Raw genomic sequence first — 21486 nt, forward strand, 5'->3', positions numbered from 1 at the left:
ATCATTGGTACAGTCTGAACCCCTTGCACCTATATAAATCTGCACAAAGTGTCATGTGGGATTCATTCAAAAGTAGAGAGCGCATCCGTAGGTATGAGGGCTCTCTCATCTACTTAACATCATTACATATCAACTTGATTGAGTGGGAATTTACTACGGAAAACACAGTACTGGACAAAGTAAGAATTTCTGCCATACATGTATTGTTCTTACATATACAAAATTGTGTGAAACGTGTCAATGTGTAGTGCAGATGAAGCAGTGCTCACAGTGATCATAATTACAAGAATGAACACACAAAGGCCCTCACTATGACATTGGTGGCAAATGCCGCCTGCCGCCTGCCGCCTACCGCCACGGCGACGGCCGCCTACATACCATTGCTTTGGCTACTAGCCGCCAACCGCATTATGACCGTAGACAGAATTCCGCCAGAAGGCTGGCGGAATTCCATCAACGGTCATGGTGGCGGACGGCGGTAAGGTGGCGCTGCTGCCAGCCTACCACCGCCTACCATATCATGTTCCATGATACAGCCTGGCGGTGTTTTGCTGGCGGACGCTGGTGCTGGCAGCAGTGCCACATCCAGTCTCCTGCCGGAGGACCCCCTGCAAGGAGGTAAGTTGGGTTCACCGACAGGAGAGGGGGGTGGGGGGTGTTGTGTGTCTGTTTTTGGATGCGTGCATGCAGGTGTGAGTCGCGTGGAATGCATGTGTGAATGAATGTATGTGAGTGTCCCTGTCTGTGTGTTGTGAATGCGTGTGTGCATCAATGTATGTTGGTGTGTCTTGAGGTGTGTGGGTATGTATGTGTGCATGTGTAGGTGGATGTGGGTATGCATGTGTGGATGAGTGTGTATGTGTGCGTGTGTGGATGTCAGGGGGGTCTGGAGGGGGGCGGGGGAGACCCCTATCAGTGCCAGGGAAGGAATTCCCTGGCACTGATACTGCCTACCGCCATGGTTTTCGTGGCGGTAAGATTGCCACGAAAACCATGGCGGTAGGCAGGGTCATAATCCCGAGGGTGGGTGGGATTATGACGGCCACCTGGCTGGAGACCGAAGTCTCCAGCCCAGTGGCTGTTACCACCCTGGCAGACGGAGTGGTACATTGGCGGTTTGGTTTGAGCCAAACCGCCAGTGTCATAATTTGGGGAAGGGTACTGCCAGCCTGTTGGCAGTTCCTTTCGCCAAATTACCGCCGTCCTCCAGGATTGTAATGCCCCCAACGACACTATACAGTCACCAATGGGTGTATGATCTCATTGGCTCAGAAGGCACAGGGAAGTTCCAATAAATTTGCAATCCCCTATTAGTTGTAGATGTCAACCAATTGGGTGGGGGGGCGTTTTCGACATTTCAACATCAAAGCATTTGAGGGGCCTCCTTAGGACGTTGTCATCCAGCTACCACATGATCTTCGTGTGGGTTGGATAATCTCAATTGTCTATCTCCATTAATTAGCTCAAAGAGTCTTGTGGTACACAAAATTATCACACCATCATAACCACAGTCTAAACCGTCTCGTAAACTGAGTAATACAGTGCTAGTGTGGGAGAACCCTGTGCTCCTCACAACATCCTGCTGCTACATTGCCCAATATAATCTCTGGTTCAGCATCGGCTCCCAGATCAATGTTGGTTCTTCCTTCATTTGCACCAGTCCTGATGCTGCTGACACCAAAGTAGAATCTGATATTGATACCGATGTCCGACCCTGAACTGGCGTTGGTTCGACCCAGACCGAGGTCATGCTCTGAATCTGCTACAGCATACCCGGTGCCCCTGCTGACCCTACACTTCCACTACCGTAGATTCACCTTCAGAGGCTCCGTTGTCTTTTTGGTTCCAGCTCTGGCGGGAGCTTGCCACCAACCAGAGATGATGATGATGGGGATGATTTACCTCACCCCCCTGGCCCCACACTATGATGGCAGTCTTGACATGGAACTACATAAGTTCAGTGGGCTTCATACTTCCCCGGACACAGAGTTGAATCCGCCTTTCGGATAATTCGACAAGTAGCTGAGGTTCTGGACCTACAGCTGACTTTTGTTGAAGTTCAGACAAATGTCCTCACAAAAGTTTTGCAACCTGGGCCAGCCTCATTTAAGGCCTTTCATTGAAGCACTCACTGTCACCTTAATGGGCATTTGGTCTGAATCCTGTTCCTGCCTGTGACTATGCAGGTGGATAGAAAACATGGACCAGCTCCTGGTGACCCAGATTTCCTTAAATAGCATCATACTGCAGAGAACCTGTTGGTCAAGGCTACTACCAGCAAGGTGAACCCCTGTTCATTCCTTAAAGCCCCCCAAACAGGCAGTTGAAGAAGACTGAGCCATTTGAAAAATAATGTTTTCACTAGCTGTTCTCGGGCTGAGGTTGGTTGATGCTGTTTGTTTTGTGGGCCAGTATATGCATGCCCCCTGGGACATGGTCAGTGAGATCTTGCTGGCGGACCCGAAAGAAGTTTGGTCTTCCTTGGCTCACACAATCCAATATGGCCAAGTTGTGGCCAAATACTTGATTCTTGATTGCTTTGATTTTACTTATTGTCTAGGGCAAATGATTGGCACTAGTGTGGTGCTCCATTGCTTTGCGTGGATGCATTCTACAGGCTTCTCAGAAGATATTCAGGCCACTTTTTTTAATATGCCTTTTGATGGCTCACATCTATTTGGCTAAAAAGCAGATTCTGCCTTAGAACACTTTAAGGAGGGTAGGGCCATATTATCTGGGTCTTTCGTTCCCTTCCAAACAGTTTCCTCACCTGTTCTGGACATTCTGAGGCTACTGCAGGGTGTAGGTTACAGACAACACCAGTCTTGCCAGGCCCTATAGCAGTCACCCCAGGCCTTTTGTGGCCAGGGACATGGAACTGGCAGGCAACATGCAAGTTGCCATGAACATCAGCCCTCTCAGTCCTCTTCCCCTGCAACAAACGGCTTCAAAGCTGCTTTTAGCTTGCCATTAGTGGCTTACAACCAACCTGTGGGCGACAGTATTGAGCAGTTCCTTCCAGTGCTCTCAAAGGAGCACCTGTACATTCAGAAACAAAGGTTACAAGCTTTACTCTGCAAAGAAGCCATCAAATGAGTTCTGAGCATGGAAATAGGAATGTATTGTTACTTTTGCTGTTTCCTCATACTTAAGAAGGACGAAGGACTTACTACAGAGGTTTGGAGGGCTTCAGCCTGTCTTAGATCTTCACCCTCTAAATGCCTTCATTGGGAAGGACAATTTCAAAATGCTCAAGCTGGCCCAGGTTCTGTCTGCCTGGGGTCTGGGTGACTGGATGGTACCTAGGATCTGCAGAATGGATATTTTAGTATACCCATCCACAGACATTACCTGCTGTTCAAGATGAGCATTTTCAGTTGGCCATGTTCCCCTTCGGCCTCACCACCACCCCCTCATTGTTTATGAAAGTGATGGCCATAGTTCTGCTCATTTTTGGATGTTGGGGATACCAGTTTTCCCTTACCACTGCGACTAGCTGTTGAAGGCAGGTTCACCAGTCAGTTGGGGACCACCTCCAGAAAATGGCAAATCTCCAGACATTGTTGGTTTCTTGAACAATGAGCAAAAGCATAGGATATGGGAACTGTCTTGGATATGGTGCAGTTCAAGGTCTTCCCTCTATCGCAACGAGTCCTATACATTCGGACTAGGATACTGATATTTCAACCTTGGACTTTGATCCCTGAGCAAGCAGTTCTAAGGCTTCTTGGCCTTAGTCTCCAGCATTCTGCTTGTCTGCTATAGCAGGTGGCATATGTGGGCTCAACAGTGGAATCTGAATTTTTAGTGGGCCCAGCACCAAGGAAACCTCTTGGATGTCATTAAGGTTTAAGAGGAGACTGCACAGGATCTGCTGTTGTGGTTGTTTGACCGCAGTTGGAACAGTAGCAGAGCCCTCTACCTTCCTTACCCTGAGCTAACAGTGGTAACTGATGCATCACTGCTGGGTTTGGGAGGTCATCTGAGGGAGGTGGAGATCAGAGGACTCTGGTCTCTGGGAGAATCCCGAATTCATATAGGTCTGTTGGAGTTAGGGGACATTTATCTGGTGCTGAAAGCCTTCCTGCCGTTCATCAAAAGGAAAATGGTGCAGGGTCCTTAAGACAACACTACCATCATGTAATTCTGCAATAAGAAGGGTGGAGTGGGGTCCTTGGTCCTGTGTAAATAGGCTCTGTGCCTCAGATGTTGGAGGGAGCTTCAGGGCATCTCCTTCATTGTGAATCACCTGGCGGGAACTTGAAAATGCCATGGTGGATAAGCTCAGCCGGCAGGTCCTGGTGGATCATGGATGGCATGTGCATCCAGAGGTAGAACAGGGCATCTTCCAGTAGTGGGGGAACCCTGGCTAGATCTTTTTGCTACCTTTGAGAACTCGCAGTGTCAAAACTTATCTTAGTTGGAGCTCCTGCAAAATCTCTTGCTAGGAGATGCATTCCAGCTGGAATGGAACACAGGACTCCGCTGCCTGTCCTGCCTGGAGTTCTGAAGAAGATCTGGAACAACCAACCCAAGTTATCCTAGTGAATTTGATTGGTCTTGGAGAATGTGGTACCCAGAACTTCTGGGCATGTGTGTCTGTCCCCTGATCAAGTTTCCACTCTGAGAGGATCTTCTGTCTCAGCAGCACGGCAGGGTTCTGCATCCGAACCTCTGCAGTCTACATCTCCATCTCTAGAGATTGAATGGCAACAGTTGACTGCATTCGGGCTACTACCTTAAGTTGTGGATGTCATCCTTGCTGACAGGTGTCAGTCTATTAAGTCGATCTATGTCGGGCGGTGGGAAGCATTTTTGGCTTGGCGCGGAGCCCTCAAGCCAGAGCCTTTGCAAGGCAAACTGTTGGATGTTTTATTGTATATTTTGTCTTTGGCTCAGCAGTATTTGCTCTGGGCACTATTAAAGGTGATTTGTCAGCCCTTTCAACCTTTTTGCGTTTGTTGTATCAACCATCCTTGTTTAAATCACCTGTTGTGATGTGAATTATTAAACATTTGACACACATGTTCCCTTCAAAACTGCTTGTGATGCCACAGTGGGACTTAACTTAGTCTTGACATTTCTCATGTGTACCCCCTTCGAGCAAATGCTCATTACTTCGCCTGAGTCTAAAGTCTGTCTTTCTTGTTGCGATCACTTCAGCTTGTTTTGTGAGTGAACACCTTTTTTCCAGACAAACGTGCTGAGAACTTGGGCAACCTTCTTGTGGAAAATCATGACCCCTTTCCACTGGGTGATCCATCACCCTCCTGTTGCTCTTTTCCCCTCCTCACCCTCAAAAGAAGCCAAATAAGCTTTAAACTTTTACATCATAGCAAGGACCATTGATTGGACGATCAGTTTTTTGTGGTGTTTTCCAGAGTGAAGAAAGGGAAGGCAGTGCAGAAGAAGACTCTATCGTACTGGATAGTCCTCATTAAGAGCTGCTCTGCATTGGCCAAAAAGCAGCCACTGGAAGGTTTAAAAGCCCTTTCACCAAGACTGAGGCTCCCCCACTTCTTTAGCATGTGGAGTGCCTTGACATTGGTCAGGCCATAACATGGTGTGTACTACTGCCTTGATAGCCAGAACTGTCTGGATGGGCTTTTCGTCCTATTCCATCCTGCAGGATTTTCTGGTCTGCGCCAAATCCAGAGAGGGATCTGCGGTTAGAAGTATCCATCAGAAGAACAAGTTACCTACCTTTGGTAACACTCTTTCTGGTAGAGACTCTATTTAATTGCAGATTCCTTAATGTCCTCACACTTTTCAAATCTGCGGACTGGTCATTTTTTGCCATCTAAAATGTCCCAAAATAGAGATAGGCACACCAGTACTAACAACTGTTTTGTTCTTCGCATTTGAAGGTGTGGCATGAGTCAAGCAAGAAACTGGCATCAGTGCGCTGGGGTGGCACTTTTAATGGACTTTGCTCCATCACTTCTGAAGTGGAACATAGCCAACGAGGAGCTGAATGACGCCACTTAGTGGAATGTGAGAGCACTGATATGAAAAGCTTCTGGCTCTGGTCTGGGTCTAAGGGTATATTCAGGGCCAGTGGAAGTATGCGATTGTGCGTCCGCGGCGATTTTTGCATAATTATAGATTTACCGCATTTGCCACATAATCCATCATCTGCCGCATAATCTACATATAAGGAAAAAAATTATTCTAGTTCAAACGGTTCAAAAGTTACTAAAAATGCAGCAACGTGTTACAGCGCAGTAAAAGGCCCTAAGCAAACCTGGGCTTGTCACGTTTTTGTTGTTTAGTGCAATATTTGGATATTAACCTTGTGCTAATAGGGTGCAACCAGTGCCAAGACAGGGTTACCAAGTTAAATATAATGAAATAATAACACTACAAAATGTGGCACATTATGCCGCATAATTTGGCTTTTCATGCCGCACAATTCACTCAACCCTGTCGCATAATTTGGCCCTCTCCTGCCACATAATTCCAGTGGCATTGTGTATATTGTAAAAGTGAGGAATATGCAGTTACACAGAGAATCCACAAGAAAGAGCATTACTGTTCTTCACAACTCTTTGAATACTTATGCCATATTCTCATCCCTCCACGTCATAAACTCTAGCATCTGAAGTATGGAAGTTTTTTTCTGTTTGAACATGCAATATACAACACAACACAAAAGGTAAACTCTTTTGACCATCACCTAGGTGTGTTCCCAGGTCATTGTTCACCATGGCGAGTGTCGCCCATGACTCTTCACAATCTCCTATTGTGTCTTGACACACACACACACACACACATACATATATCCCCCCAAAAAGTTAGAAATATTCTGTAGCATGTTTCCTAAGAACATGCATTTCAGTAGTCACTCCCTAAAGGCTGAGACTGAGATAAGGAAGTTGAACTCCTCAGTCTCTGTTGCATGTTGGGAGTTATGCAGTGCGCTAAAATGGGCAGTTTTTAATAGGGAGCAGCGTTCTAAAGTTTACTGAATGTCTCTGTTCCTCAACGATCATCCTGTGGTATCCCTAGGTCACTGGGCATGAATACCACAGCAAAGTCATATCTTTCTGTTCTGTCTTAAACCACGTGGGTTAAATGCATGAATGACATTTTTCCGCTTATGTCGCATTGTGAATAATCAAAAGAATTGAAATAGCTTTCTCCTCGCAGCTTTGATAAGTATGGCGAGGACAGCAGTATCTTGTGTGATACTTAGTGCACCTGAGAAATATTAATTTCACTTAAATCCCAGCCTGATTTGCACACCTGCTGAACACAGTGCTTGATGTTAAATAGGTTTCTGCTCATGTTTTATCCGGGAAAGCTTTTCTGACCGCATGCATTTGAGAAGGAATCACGTGACCTCTGATCTGAGTATATTTCTTCTATTTCTTCACTGCGTCGCTTCATCGCATGCACGTATTGGCTTCTCCTTTCTACCTCAGGCATGGCTTCGTGCTAACATTCTGCATCGACAGTCCTGTATGCAGTGGGCCACTAGCCACTAAATGGCCTGATAAACTAAAACGAAATCATTGTACACGTCGCAACAGTTGATAAACAATAGATGAATACAATAAAAAAAACATTGTATAGCTTGAATTTAAGATTATATTGGTGTGTTGTGAGCGTCTTCCATTTCTTAATTGTGGATTTTAGCACATTAAGTATGATGTAAAAAAATCAAATATATGGTCACGGGGTCAAAAGATAGGTTAGTTTGCTTTGAGCAATGGCATGAAACCATTCCTGACAAGTATGCTCCAGTTCACCACAAGGGTATTGTCTGCTTTTCCTTAACCCGTGATCATTCTTCTGTGAACATTGACATTCAAAGTAGAACAAATGTCATTTTATTCCAATGATGCCTTTTGTTTTATGCTGTAGGTAAGCAGGAGAGTGGATAATTTCTGGTACGCTTTTCTGATGCTGTAAAATTATTTTATGCTTGCACAGTTAAGAAGTGTATTTTCCGTCTGCCTTCAAAGGTCCTGCCTAAACATCGCAGCAGCTTACTGTGCCCATTCTTGAAATCTTAACACATGTTTGTGTTTGGGTGTCTAACACAACCGATGGGTTAAAGTCACTGGGCCTAATTCACAAAAATCAGTGATGTGCATAAACAGTACATTTCTTCCTATACTGTGTGTAGATTTCTGAATGAAGGGTGATTCACATAAATTCGAAGAATTACACATGGAAATCTGCAAACATCATACTTTTTTGTGTACGTTTTAACCTAAGCCATCATTTTATCTAACGATGGAAAATGACGATTGGGTGTGCTTAGGAGGGAATGTCTATAAGCACCTACAAGTTGCCACTTAGGTGTTCATTGCCTTCCCAATGGTTATGCCACTGACCCTCCCCAGAAACACTCATGTTCTTACTCCTACCACTATCCCTGAATGGTGGGAAATATGTTCTATTTGTGCATTTTCCACCAAACTAAGCTCAGTAAGCAGGAACAAATGTCTAAAGATCCTTTTGCTGGGAATCAGGATTCCTTAATTTGAGCTCATAAATGTATTTTTGAGGACTTAAGTTAATCTTGTTCCCATAACATAATAGTGAGTAGGATACCCCGTACATACAGCTAAGCTCAACAAACTGAACGATTCTCAGTTCTTCTTGGGGTTTGTGTTCTGTGTTTCTTCAAGAAGCAAAATCAAGAAATCGATTTTTTTCGGGGAATTTGGTCGTATTTTTATACAGTCTGTAGAGAAAATTTAGCTCTTGCTGTAAATGGAGGCAGTTCAGGATTTGTGGATGGGATGGTGGTCTAGAAAATAACCATACTTATTTGTTCATCACCCAATTGTCTTTTAAGGTATGAGGAGTTCTACCTCATAAGAGTGCTTGGTACTGGAGAGGCTGGCGTGGGGAGGGATTAGTTCTTTCACCTCTGCCCCTGAAAGACAACATTGTCCACATGGACAGCAACGGTAAGGTTAGTTAAAAACTAGGACTAGTGGCAGCTGGACAATTATTGTATTATATATTGTGTGTGTATATATATATATATATATATATATATGTCTATATATATATATATATATATATATATATATATATATATAGACATATATATATACATGTATAATTTAGTAGCAGTCGCCACTAGGTAGTTATAGTTAGGACCTAGTTTCTATAGAAAAAGCGTTCTTTGTTTTGCTAATAACTTTGGTGCCGTTTGATGAATCTTCACAAAATTTTCCAAGCACTTAAGCATCTGTCTGGAATATTTTGGGATGATCCGTCAAGCGGGGGCCAAGAAAAAGGGTGGGGTCCAAAAACACTTTTCCCCATTCAGTTTTTCCATAGGGATTTTGAAAAGTGATATTGCCCGAACCACTGGACGGAATGACACCAAATTTGGCAGAAAGGTAGCTCTTGGTCCAGAAAGAGGCCTTTTTGTTACTTAGTGTAAATCTGTTAAGTAGTTTTTGAGATATTAAACAAAATCCAAATTTGTATATATAGGGACACGAACGCTTCATGAACCTTCCTGACTTGTGCTGCGATTTGATTGGCTGCCAACATGTCAACAAGAAAGTGTTTGCAGCTATGTTGGTTCTCTGCTTCAGCTGAGTCCTGGAAAAAATGTAAAAAAAATGAAAAGGGGCCAGGGTAGGGACACCCTGACCCCTTAGCTCTGCTGTTCAGGTCCCAGAGGGACCCCAGCCACCATCCCCTGCGGCCAAAACAGCATTTTTTGTAAAAAAAATTTAAAAAAATGCCGAGGCCCCCAGGTGGACCAAGTCCTGGGGGCAATTACCGGAAGCATTGCCATCATGAAAACTAATGTGGGGGGCTGCCTGGCCCCCTTGCAGCCCTGGGGACCGCCACCTCCGTGGGCACTAATGAAAATTAATGTGGGGGGCACCCTCCCCAAAATTTTTTAAAATAATTAGGCCGGGCCCCAGGGGAAGTGGTACCCAGGCCGAAGAAAAAAAAAAAAAAATTCAGGCTGGGCGCACATGGATGGAGTCCACAGGGCTGAGATTCCCGGGGGGGAGGGGGTGCTGTGCGGGGTTGGGTTGTGATAGGTGTTGGTCGCAGGCCCTGCAGCAAACCCCTTCTGCGCATGGCCATAGACTGTGCACAGCGTGGGGTTGGGTTGTTATTGGGTTTGGCTGCAAGGCCCTGTCTGCAGGCATTATAGTTAGGGAATAGAATTATAAAAAACATAGAAATTCATTAGAAATTCATAAGTTATAGTTAGAGTTATCTCAAGTAACTATAACTCGTGCCCTCAGATAACTATAACTCGCGCCCTCACCATGCACTGCTAATTATCCAACATAATACATCACTCATGACATCTTTGATAACATCATTGATAATATCAATGTAACATTTGAAGTAAAATTATTTAGCAGAAAACTGTGAATGGCGGGGGTGCGAGTTATAGTAACTTGAGATAACGCGAACTATAACTGATGAATTTCTATGGTTTGGTTAATGGTTAATTCTATTTCCTAACTATAATGGACCCTGTAACCTTTGTTTTGTTTTTAGTGAAAATAAAAAAAATATCTATACATACATATCTGTGTGTGTGTGTATATATATATATATATATATATATATCTTGCGAGCCTGATTAAGAAAAAGTCAGTTGTAAAGGTACCACCAGGATCTAACCCTTGTATTGGTCAATGTTTACCACTTTTTGGTATTCTTAAAAATTTCAGAATGCGCCTGGGAACCTGCAGCAGTCCAGGTTTTTCAGTCTTACTTCTGGAAACATTTGACTTAGCAATTGCAGCTGCTATACAAAGGCACTTAAGCATGTACTCTGTGCACAATTGAACACAAGTAAGTTGTTTGCTACAATATATATATATATATATATATATATATATATATATATATATATATATATAATAATAATAATGCAATGTCTCCTAAAAAAAAAAAAAGTCTTATCCTACAAATATTGGAGGTGTTATATTTCCTTCCCACACTGAAAACAGATTCGCTCCTGCTCTGACAGGAGTCGATAAAAGGTTTTTCAATACTCACGCTCTCTCCAGTTTCCAGGGCACCTCTGCCGGTCCATGTCGTGGGATATACACATGTGCAATGTTACACGTTTGTTGGGCAACATTGCAATGAGTAACATGGTTTACAAGTTCGTAGTGTTATTTTGTGACACCATGCCCTCCTATATCGAGGTATTTGCACATATAATTTGAACTTACTTTCAAAAATTGATACGCAAGGTGGGTCCTGAGTAACTGCAAAGCGGTAGGTAAGGTGCCACACTCAACTATCGGTGCAGGCAGTAAGGGATAGACCGATATCCCTAATTTAGTTTATGAAATGTTGACTAAAAGGCTAATGCCGCACTCCAGTCTTCAGGAATCAAGCCACTTATATTCACTCAGAGCAAACACCAATGCATTTCAACTCCTGCGAGTCAGTGAGTCCTTCTTTGTTACTATATATATATATATATATATATATATATATATATATATATATATATATATTTTCACATGAACGCCCAACCTGCCCACAAGGAGGCATTTTGGGACATGTAGTTCCATACAAATCCACACAAATAAAAACAAACGTCATTTTTGAGTGTATAAAGGCAATTTTTGTTGCTCATAAGATAAGTAAGAGTGTTTGTATATCCCAAATTATTACGCAGGATACCCATTTTCATCATACTTACATAAGTGCTATTCTGGGGAGGTCTTTCAAGTAGATATTAACATTATCCCCCACTTATACCAGTGTCTTTGCCGGGCTAAGTGCACATGATTCTATGTATAATATAAGGGCTGGGTGCTCATTCAAGGCAAATATTAATAATATACAGTGTGCTATGTTGGGAGCTGTGCACTGTGCACTCTTGTTGGTATATATATTGTAACAAAAAAGGACTCCCTAACCGTGCTAAAGGCTCGCAGGAGTGTTTGCTCCGAGTGAATATAAGTGTAGCAATGACTTTTTAGTCAACTTTGCATAAAATATATGTGTGTGTGTCTATATATCTATATAGGGAGAGAGAGAGACTCCCTCTCTCTCTTTCTCACTTTAGCTTAAACCATCTTTTCAGCAGGGCACCTATTTACTGTTGCAGAGTGAGTGGGGTAGGAACGAGTTACAGACAAGCTGCAAATAATGGCAGCTTTATGTGCTCTGTGAAATCTCCCTTGAGAATTTCAATCTAAAATGGACCACTAGCTGGCAGCACCACTTAATGAAATGCATGCTCGGTTAAGAAATACTTAAAACATTTACGAAAAAGCTAAGTACGTTGGTAATTGAATAGTATGCTCTGTGTAAACAAAAAGCAGGTTTGCACAAGCAGTTTTCGGCATTAAGCGAGTAAAAACCAAAGCCTGCACTGTGTAATGACCTGTAGTACTCGAGTTGCCTATGTACTTTCTGTTATGATCTGTGACGCCCCGGATGTATTTTTATGTTACTCGTCGGTGTTTTTCCTCACAGTAAATCACAGAATTCGGTGTATCAAGAAGTAAGTAGACGATAGTAGGTGCACTCCCTTCCTTAATGTTTTCAGACTTGTCTACACAGTGGCTGAAATGCCATTTTGTACTCCCAGATATTCTGTAAGGTCAGGTAAGTGTTTGCTTATTGAAGATGTTTGTCTGAGACCATTGTCTACATCTCATGGACTCTCATACTAGTTGCTGCCGTCCAGGATTTTGGAAAATGAGTTTTGTTATTTAAGCTAATTACTCATTGCATTTTTCAATGTTCTGTTTAGATTGTCTTTGTTTTCTTGATACTATTACTTTCGTAATTTGGTGTATATTCCAGGAGTGAAAAGGGAAAGATCATGGTATATAAAGACACATTTAAACACATAGGTACATAGAAACTGGGCTATTTTACGGGAATAATAAAGTCTCTAAAACTTTTTTAAAATCTGTCGCATTGCTCCTTCCATGTTGGGTACGTTCAAAATAATGTTAAAAATAAAGGTTAAAATAAAAGCAATTCGATATGAAAGAGATCAAAAATGTGTATAACACAAAAGAATGGAAGACTTGCGATGTAATAAAACGAGGGCTAATGAGGTATTGTCCTTCTTCAAAAACAGCTAAGTGATTACATATGAGGCAAAACTCTCCATTTTCTTACTACTGACCAAATCAGACTTGGACCACATGGGAGCCACATTAGCACAGTGGGTTTTTCCGTCAGGGCAAATAAATGATAATAGGTGTGACCCCAGAAAGTGGAATGTGTATCGCATACAATTGGGACTAAAATATCGAACTTTGTACAGGTCAGCTGTGGTTGCTATCTTTCTTATGACTAATAATTATAAATATTATAATTACTTTGGTCTTAAAGCAGCTTGCCATAGTACTAATACTAAAATCCAATGGCCTTTAACATGAGGCACAAAGCTACCTGGAGAATGCCACAATTTGCTTCACAGCGCTATTGGTATCATCCTTAACGGTCGTGAAAATACTAACTCTTTGTGCTGGACTCTGCATACGGGATCAGCATGGAACATTTAGTGTGGGATTCTGCCTGTGTGAGTGGTGAATGAATCTGATAGATTTGCCACCTGGAATATTGCAGGTTTGGCCTCTAAATTATCCAATCCATACTAGCTGGTTTATATTACATGTTATGACATTGTGTGCTGTCAAGGAATTTGGGCTTTGTTTTACGCACATATACATTTCTTTACATCTTATTTTACTCCTGCAATGCCTGCAAGTTCGGGTAAAGTGAAAGGAGGCTTGATTACTTCTTCAGTATCGCTCTCATTTCCAGGGAGGATAGTCTGGTCCTATATAACTTCCTATTATTTCCAGTTAGTACTGTTATACTGCAGCTCGAGTACGTTTCTATTAGTTAATTTTATATTGGTAACTTTGATCAAAACAATACTGACATCATTAAGCATCTTCAAGTGGAACTTGAGGCTTTTTTAATAGCTATTGTGCGTCCATATCTTTCTTGTGGCTGCAGGGTTTTAATATGCATCATACACACCTATCACCCACGGTGTCATGTGGTATAACTGGCCCCGTGGGTAATGCTCTAACACATTTTTGTTATAGTCCTCGTGGAGAAGCTCTTCATTTACTTCTCCTGAAGTTTTCTTAGCTTTTGTCTGCTTTTGTTCTCATTTGATCCCCCAAGGGTAGTTAATGGACTGTACAATCTTAGAACACATGTTTGTTGATCACAACTGTCTACCAATGTCTTAATGTTGCCTCTCTGTTAATTTGGAGGTGCAAATCAAACCACTGCCACTGGTTACCACTAAATGTAAGAATTCGTTGTTGAGGGGGGACCACCTTGACAAGGACAGACTTCTTACTGACCTTATTGTCTGTAACAGAAATTAGTTTCTAAACTGTTTAGATGGGGAAGCTGAAGCAGATGTCATTATTAGTTGCTATGGTACATTGAGTGGTGCTGTTTGGAGGTTTCACACTATCCTCATCAACGCCCCACAAAACCAAACCAGTTGAATGGTTTGATTCGTATTGTTGAATGAGACACAATAATCTTTTGATCGCCCACAAAACTATACGTAGGGTTTCTGATATAGTGTGGCGTAACAGGATGGTGTACAAAAAGGACTTAGCTAGTCGAAGTAAAGCTATAAGAGAAGGATACCTGTAAGTCTTTAAAAGTGGGCACAGATAGTAGATTTTTTGCAAGTCATTATTTAACCTTATTTTCATGAATCTACTAAATCTGGCCTTGAGGTGTTGATCCCACCTGACAAATTAGTAACACTCTCTTTACTAATGTTTATTTTATCCCATCTCTGACTGATCACTCCTATGACACTCTATTGCCTTCGTCTGATTTTCCTTATGTAGGTTTTGATATAGCGCTTGAGGAAGTAGAACCTGGCTCATTGGACTCCTCTTCTGACCAATGTGCTGAAGGCAGTTGCGAGGTCTGGACTGCCAAAAAGCTGGTCCCATGTGACCACTGTACCTATGTTTAAAAAGGGTTGTAACGCTGATCCTCAGTGGTACTGTCCAATACTTCTTAGTAATTCTACTGCTAAGGTCATGGGTAGGATCTTTTTAAATCGATTAGAATCAGGGCCTCATGATAATCATATTCTTTCCGACCTTCAATTTGGCTTCCATACTGGCCTTGGGAAGGTTGAGCAGTGTCTTTATCTTCTAATTCATAAATATTTTGTAGCAAAGAATGGGAATGTCTACTTAGCTTGTATGGAAGTTAGCTTGGCATTCAATCCTGTGAATTGCTAAAAACTCTGGAACATAATGCTTGACATGGGGGTGAAGGCCAATATTGTTTGTTTTCTTTGGGCACTCCATTTGGAGGTGATTGCCAGTGTTGGATATGGTCCAGACGACAAAAACATGCAGGCATTTAAGTTAATCAGTGGTGTTTGTCAGGGGATGTGCTAGCGCCATTCCTATTCACCCTGTATAAAAAAATGGCCTGGAAAAATACTTGGTCTGTCAAAAATATTGATTTGCCTTGTGTTGGTGTGCATCGAGTCCCAGCATTATTCTATGCTGATGATGCAGTACTCCTCGCTAGGACTCTCATAGCCCTTCAGCACTTGCTGGACCGATTTTGTCTTTTTATGGCAAATTTGGATTTGACAATAAAGAAGGCTAAGGTGCTTATTATGGTATATAGAACATATAACATCAAATACCCAATTTTCACTGTTAACAACAAAAAAAGTAGTGCTGTACTATTGTTCCCTTATTTGAGCCAACTGTTTGATGATGTGCTTACATGGGGTATATTAGAGCGGACCAAAGCTGGAGCTTTTGCAAGTAGTGTTGAGGCCATGTACAGCTTTGCCTCCAAACCTGGGTTTAAACCTCTTAAAGAATGTGTTGTGGTGTACATTGCTAAATGTTGGTCAATCGCTATTTATGGATCAGGCCTGTGTGATCGGAATGACTACTCAGCCATACAGAGGATTGCGAATGGGTTCTTTAGAAGATTGCTAGCCGTGCCTATGAGTACCACCACTTATCTGTGTCATTCAGAGCTGGGGCTCAGTTATATCAGTGATCAAATCATGCTTCAGCCACTTTTAACAACTTGTCTGTGTGTCCTTGTTACTTTCCATCCTCGCAGTGCGCTATGCACCTTTATTTTTTTTATAAATTGTTTACTGTATTGAGGACATTTTAAGACATACTAACTTTGGGCAGTGCAGGCAAAGAATGCTTTATATACAATCATTATTTAATTCCATCTTACATACAAAATACTATACGTTAGAGGGTGCTTTTACAATAATCTTAACAGATTCTGCAGACTTATTTTAAATATTTCTTTTTTGATATTATCTGTGTGAGACACTAACTTGCATAATTTTATGAACGGAGTATCATTTGGATCACACTACACCTTTTATGAAAACTGGGGCTTTCTGACTTCTCTGTTTTTACTTTTTAATAGTCACTTGTTCAGCTCTTCTTGGGTGAGATTCCATATTTTTATTTTTCCTATGCATCTGATTCTCACATCATATGTTGAATGAATTGTACTTGCTTTGTTAAATTTATATTGTGTGAGATAGTATTTTACATTTTTGTATAACTTCAGTATTATTTGGACTGTACTTTGCACTTTTTGTGAATGCTGGTGTTTTCTAATTTTCCTGTTTTAAAGTGCCCCTTTTTGGATTGTCGCACCCCTTTTTTTGCTGTCAGATGCTAGTTTTTTTTACCTTTTAGTGTTCTGAGGCCTGCTAACCAGGCTCCGTTACCAATGCTCTTGCTCTTAAAGTTTATGTCGAATTTCATAAGCCAACTGGCAAGCACCATACCACCCCTGTAAGTCCCCAGTAAATAGTACCAGGGTACCCAGGGTAAGGATGGTAAAGAGGGTACCAGGGCATGGTCAAAGAAGGGTTCTGCCATCTTGGCAGACTCCTAGAATAGTGGGTTCTGGGTAGAAAGTGACATACTCCCCACAGGAAGTCGTCACTGCAGGGGCGGACTAGCCGCAGGGACAGTAGCCCATTGCCCACTGTCCCTGACACACTTAACCAGGATTTAAGGGGCTCCTCTGGCACCAGAACTTAGTTCTTACCTGGACAAGAAAAAAGAAGCACAAAAAGGACACCTGCACCAACATCAGGACCTGGACTCCAGTCCCAGCGCGAAGAAGAGGATAGAGTGACCTGCAGAAATCAGCAATGGAACTGTGTTCCAGGCGTCTGCTAGTGGTGAAAACTCATTGGTCCTGACCAGAGGGACCTGAGTGGACAACAAAACTCAGAGGACAAGATTCCCCTAGCTGGTGGCACCAGTCCCCTGTAAATTCTGAGGATGAAGAACTGCGTCCAGACGGGCTCTGAGTGCCTGCGTCCAAAGAAGCTAAGTGTCCAACATCTAAGGAGTGGGAAGGAGGCCTGTGCCAAGTTTCAAGCCTCTACTCACTGCCAAATGCCCTCCAGCCGCCAGAAAGCTCATGGACCACCCTTGCAGCTACCAAGGCTTGTTTGTCGCCTGCACAGAAACAGAGAGCCAGATGACGTTCACCTTCCCAGCATAGGTACCGACATCATCAATTACCCCCCACACCTTTCTGTGGGTTTGCCGCCTGAAGGAAGTGACTTTGACTGCAGCAGCAAAGCAGCTTTGGCCCAACCAGCCCAGTGATTGACAGCTAGGAGATACCTCTGCACCCGGAGCCACCGGACAAGGTGGTAAAGATCCAAGCCTCGAATCCTGGTCCTGGCCCCCTCAAAGACCTCTACATCCGAAGGGTAGAGTGTGAGTCCACCCCCAAGTCCAGTTTTGCACAGTCTGCAAAGTACACCAGCCACTGTAGACCATTCAGCATCAAGGACAGCCAAGTCACCTCTGCAACCAGACTCCATGGGCAAGGTAACAGCAGTTTGACTGTTGACTCTTGGTCTACGTCCCCGCAGCACTTTAAGTTCACGTAGGTTCTCCGGAATTCACCCTAAAAGTGCCCAAGTGCACACTGCTATTTTCCCCATTGACTTAAATGGAAGCCCTTTAAGTCTGCAAAGTACTGTATTTTCCAAAGACTTAGAAATTCACAACTCCGGTTGTACAAAAGCTACAAAGTTAATTTTGGTATCCAAATTAAGATAAAAATCGAATCAATTTTTCTAAATTGTTGTCTGATTTCTGTCAAGTTGTGTCATTTACTTATCATCCATGTTGGTAATGTCAAATGCTTCACATATGTTCCTCTAAGTAGCCTGACTGCTCTTAGCCACACTACTAGGACTGAGCTAGGGTTTACTGTGAGTGAATCCGAGGTCCACTACTGGGTATTGTATTGGTATTCCATGGTAAGACTACCTAGTCATACCGTATTATGCCTTCACCTTGCTACACCTATTTATACCTTTTTAATAATAAGGTCATATGTTCAGCTATTGTTGGACGATTTTGTATATTTTTATCTAACCTGTGGATTTGATTCTTACACCATATGTTGAATTAATTCGACTTGTTTTTAATTCATATTGTCATATTGATTGCAACATAGCTTGTTGTATTTGTTGTATCTTTTACGGTCACTTTGATTGAATAAAGATTAATTGCTTGACTGAATCTCTCCTCATCTTGTCATGCGGATTTAGAACCAAACTTTGACAATCATTTGAAAATGGCCACAAACTATGCGCATTGTGTGGCTTTGCATGGAAGTTCTGCAGGACATTTTGATTGCAAACATGTTTGGTGGCCATATAGGAATGGTCTTTAAAGCAGTGATGCTGTGCTGATGTTAGAGACCAGTATAGGTATGGAGGGAGCAGGAGTCTGCAGTGGCGCTTCAGTGCCCATGCACACATGTGAGCTTGGTTATATAGCTTGCCCAGCTAAATCTATGCCCTGACCATACCCTTTTCTGCCAGGGATGTTAAAGCCCTTTACTAGTATAAGTACACTGGTCACCTGTGACATCATCAGACCCAACGTTAGCTGTACACCAGTATTGAACAGCGGGAGCATACGGATAAGCAAGCGGCACTTGCCATTAGGAATATACACTTTTTATATCCTTCCCTGTTTGACCTTTATATGGATTACTTCCTCATTTATAAGCCTCATCACTGCCCTTTACCGAGAAAGAGGTACCTGAAAATACAATGACCGATAAGAGAGTAATGGGGCAGGAATCAATAGTTCTATGTGGTTTAGGTGGCTGTGAGACAGCTTTTTTAATTCAATAATTCTAATAGGCAAACACAAGTATAAGTAAGCATAAGACTGGTGAGATGCACCCTCAATTAGTACCAGCTGTGCCTCACTGGATATAGATCGTTAAATATTGTCCAAAAAAGGAAATGAGGCACCCAAGTAAATTTGTTCAATACTTTTTAAATCCTTTCTGAAACTGCAGTCAAAATCTACCACCACTTTCTTCACCATTTGTATCGCTTCTCCAGGGCCAGAATTGACATGTTATACCAGTGGTTCCCAACCTGTGGTCCAGGGACCCCTGGGGGTCCGCGAAGCCTCTTCATGGGGTCCGCAACAACTTAGAAAAATAAATAATATTAACAGATTAGGTCCCCAGCTTTCAGTAATGACTCAGTGGGGGGTCCCTGGATTCCAAGAAAGATTCAGTGGGGGTCCCCGGGCTACAGTAATGATAAAGTGGGGGTCCACAGAAGTCAAAAGGTTGGGAACCACTGTGTTATACCATTAAAACAATTATAGGAAACTGAATATATTCTTAAAAACAGTATATAAATATAAGGCTTATGTCGACTAAACCATTGTGCCTGATTTTAATACAACAGTATTTTCACAGGAAAATATGTTTATTTGGACAATAGAAATTAGTCTTTGGCCTTGAATTACTGTAGCCTGGAGATATAGTGTAAGTAGATAGGGTGACTGGCAAAACATAAAATAGGATAAACAATGGAAAGAAAAAACCTTGGCAAAGTAAAGCAGAGGCCAGTCCTCGATGGCTTTGGAGTGCCCTTCTTTTAAGGCAGATGTGCAACTGTACTCAGGTAAAATGCCATGACAGACAGAGCAAAAGAGTCAGCGGCTGACGTGGGCTAACCCAATGCCCCATTCTGTCTCCTGTGGTTGGCAGAAGTAAATTGCGAATGCCAGTTGGACTGACTAAAGGATAAAGGAGATTTATTTATACTTATACGTATTTTTGTTTATGAATTTCTCTGTTTATATAGGTGTGGCACAACAACTAAATATGTCTCGAGGACGCACCTCAAATGTGATCTTACATCATGTTAAGTAATTTCACATATCTTTTGTATTTGCCCAGAATTTATTTCATGTTGCTTCAAATTTTTAGGTGTGTCAGTACAATCCGATTTGCTTTTTTCCCCACAATATTCTGTGCCAAAAGAAAAGTGTGCATATGCACTTGATTTTAAGAGGGTGCTAAGCATGGACGTCAATTCACCGAAATTCCAGGGGTAGCAAAGTGGCATTGCACGCCCTTTGACCTCCACTTTCACTCACACACATACTTACACATGCACACAAATTTACACTTGCATACACTCTCTAATATAAGCACACTCGCCCCACAAGCACGCACAATACATACTTTTTAAAGCATGTTTTACGTGCCTCAGAGGTGGGTAGTCCTATCGGAGGGAGGGCAGGCACCTAAAGCTTTCCAACAGCAAAGCGCTACGATAAGCCTCGTAAATGTCTGATTAATTCACAGTAATAGCGCAACAAATACTTTCCTTGATTATCTGAACAGGTTTATGTGTCAAACTATTTTCTGTTTCTGGAATACCGTTCGTTGTAATGCTAAACCAGAAGGTGCAAACTTGACTGAGGAGTTTTTTTTGTTTCATCTTGGTCATTTTCTTTAAGCTACAATAAGTATTAGCATGACGTTTGACAACCCAACAATCGTACTTCTTCCCAGGATACCTTGGGAAAATGTTTTTACTTCAGAAGTGTAGGTGGTACTGAACATCGATGTTTGTGTAAATGTCTTGATGCTGTAAACCACTTAGACAAATAGGAGAGATTGCTTGTCAGAGTTAAAACATAGAATCTGCAAAATGACTTTATATTTCTCAAAAGAAGTGTGATTTTCAGGTAGATATGTATTGGTCTTAAAACCTAATTGAATGGAAAAGCTATTTATAAAGTGCAGCGTAAAACTGACTTCAGCAATGGCATTTTACTACAATTGTTACCTGTCAAATGTTTTATTGTGATGTTCTGGATTTCATGTGCCAACCAGTTCAATCCCTTTTGTACTAGCAGGGTTAGTTTCTTTTGCTGACCAATTACAGAACTTTTTATAGGTAATTGATGCACCAGGGAGATTAAATGTTTATTTCAAATTTCAGAATGTGTCGTTGTGGAATTGGCGCTTAAACCATGTGGGTTGTTAGAAGCAGATAGCAATGTCTTGTTAACTGCACCTTGTGGCTGCCTTGTAGATAAATTGATAGATACTCTGTGATGGCAGATAAGGACTTGCCATCTGCCTATTCTCCACCTCAGACGTTACGTTCAGATGTCACCTGCTTTTTTTTTAACATCT

At 42.2% G+C, this 21486-nt stretch overlaps 1 protein-coding gene across 2 annotated transcripts in view; it reads left to right on the forward strand.

Annotated features, from left to right (window-relative positions):
- The window catches only part of CAMKMT (calmodulin-lysine N-methyltransferase), a 1452342-nt gene that overhangs the window by 272783 nt on the left and 1158073 nt on the right, over positions 1-21486 (forward strand). The window lies entirely within an intron of this gene.

This window comes from Pleurodeles waltl, chromosome 5, assembly GCF_031143425.1.
Source record: "Pleurodeles waltl isolate 20211129_DDA chromosome 5, aPleWal1.hap1.20221129, whole genome shotgun sequence".
Lineage (NCBI taxonomy): Eukaryota > Metazoa > Chordata > Amphibia > Caudata > Salamandridae > Pleurodeles > Pleurodeles waltl.